At 39.3% G+C, this 2,427-nt stretch overlaps 1 long non-coding RNA gene across 1 annotated transcript; it reads left to right on the plus strand.

Annotated features, from left to right (window-relative positions):
* Nucleotides 1-251: 251 nt before the first annotated feature.
* On the plus strand, nt 252-2,046 carry LOC113683829 (uncharacterized). Its single transcript, XR_003447415.2, has 2 exons — nt 252-386; nt 1,540-2,046. It is a non-coding gene; the product is annotated as an uncharacterized LOC113683829 (long non-coding RNA).
* Nucleotides 2,047-2,427: the final 381 nt, after the last annotated feature.

Genomic DNA, 2,427 nt, shown 5'->3' on the forward strand with positions numbered 1-2,427 from the left:
GATACGAGTGTGATTCTTTAACGACTTTATGACACTCATTCCGACTTGTGGCCCATGTATACCTCAGATGCCTTTGATATTTTTTACATTTAAAATGCTTGGAAAAAAAATTAAGAAGAAAACGAAACTTCTAAGAGATTACTACTAGTTTTTGTTAAAAGAACAAAATATTAATGACTGGTGTTTTCATTTTGCGCAAACCATTACATCATGTTTCCATTTGCGGTAACACCTACAATTTCCTGTTATGGTTTCAAACTGCACGCATGCACACGCGTGGCTAAAATTTGGCAAGCCCAACAGTATAATAGAAGAGATCATTCCTTAGCTAACAATTCAGGACAGAGCAGTGTACACTAACAGTAGTCATTTCGCAAGCTCAAACGGTAAGTGAAGTGCACAGTATTTCTCTGAGATAAATGTGAACTCGCCTCATAAGGTTAGCGCCTGTTTCATTTTTAAATTTTCTTGAAACTCGTTGCAAACTGTGGCTGTTGGCTAATCATGACTAACTTAGGAGCACTTCGAAAAACTTCTCAAGCTGGTATGGGAGCGCCGCTTATAAGGCTCAATTAGGCGTCTCGCTGTCGAATCCTGGGATTTATTTCGATTTAACAATAATAGTGTAGCCCTAATTCGTTTCGTTGTCAATTTCAATTTTACGTTGAGCGTAATCATAACCACCAGGCCAGTCTGCCGTCCATTACGACGGATCGCGGACCAGGCATATTGGAAACTCGAACAGCCTATGAGGCGAAACGTGTGATCGCACACGGTTTCACTGTTGTGTAATGTCAGTGTTATGTCATCGAACTGAGAAAAGATCGACGAGTAACTTAAGGGTTTGAAACCCAGGGATCCTAAATCAAAAATACACAACTTGAAATTTAAGATATATTCCGAAAAAGTACAACTAGCAAAAAGTACAGCAATTTTCGTTAAGTGCCCTAAGAAATAAAGAACAAAGGGGAAAGAAAAGTATAGGAAAACATGACCTTATTCAACAACTTGTAATGAAATAAATTTAATTTGACCTGCGGGTGAAAATGAAGCCAACAAATGATCCTCGCAGGTATTCTATAATTTTCCTTTAAAGAAGCCTGAAAAATTGAGGCTTTTACGAGATTCGCACCCGTGTCTCCCAGAAACTAGTTGGGCGCCGTACCAACTTAATTACGCAGCTAGGGGGCCTGGTACATTTTAGAGGGTTGTTCTTTCCCGTCCAGGATTTTGATAACAACTAGTAAATAAATAGTTTTTATTTGACTTGCGGATAAAAAATCAAGCCAATAAATGTTCCTCACTGGTAGTCTGCAATTTCAGCAATTGCTGAAAGGAAGCCTCTTGATATTTGGGCTTCGACGGGATTTGTTTCACTCCCAACGTGTGGCTCCATAGCTCAGTTGGTAATGGCGCCCATTTAGTGTCTGGTAGGCACGGGCTCGAATCCCCTCGAAATTTGAATTTTGCAAACGGTTAATAATAACTAATTTGTTTTTTTCTTTTTTTCTTTTTTTCTTTATATCTTATTCATTCCAGATGAGTATCGTAGGGATACTGATACTTTTGATTCCTGTGATCACCTGGCAGGCTCGATTGACCGATGCAAGAAGTGATTGCGCACAATCCTGCTTTGGAATATGGAATTTCTGCCTTACCGGCTGCAAGGATTTTAATGGTTGCGCTAAACATTGCAACTCAGGATTAGAGAGGTGTCGAAATGGCTGCCTTGGTTCACGCGTTGTGAAGAACATACCTTCGTTCCATAAGGTTCCTGTCAAGAGGCACAAACACCATAAGAAAACGCGGAGACTACAGAACCGTTTTAAAGGGAAAATTTGAAAATTTACAATTCGGTGAAAAATTTTATTTGTGCTATCTGAGGGTCAAACTGAAGAATTTTCATGTCTAACAAACTTGTAAGAACTAATTATTGAACGTATGAACACATCAGTTTGGGATGCTCATTCGCAGGAAGATTTTTTGAATGCCGGATTATTGTAATACTTGGTTAAATTAAAATAAATAACGTCCGTGCAAACATGACCGAGGGCCAATAATCGCTAGTACGGTTCGACAAGGTTGGCAGGGAGATTAATATGTCACTCCACTCCTTCGGACTACATTCGCACATTTTTTATTTCCGGCTTTCGAGAACAAACATACAAAGCTTACGACAGTTTTCATGGTAACGGTCCGTATGACAAAATCCTGATCAATTAAGAACCAATCAGAATGCTGCGGATTTAGCTCGAAACTACTTTGCTATTACATAAATATATGTTATTCACTAACCGGCAGGCCCGTATATAATGGTAATGGACCGAGCGGAATTCAATTCGGTCTGTAATCATAAGAGTGATTAGTAAAATCGGACGACTGCGAAGTGGGAGTCCGATTTGTTAATCACGAGTGCTAAATGGGATT

Source organism: Pocillopora damicornis, chromosome 13 (genome assembly GCF_964200805.1).
Source record: "Pocillopora damicornis chromosome 13, jaPocDami1.2, whole genome shotgun sequence".
Classification (NCBI taxonomy): Eukaryota; Metazoa; Cnidaria; class Anthozoa; order Scleractinia; family Pocilloporidae; genus Pocillopora; species Pocillopora damicornis.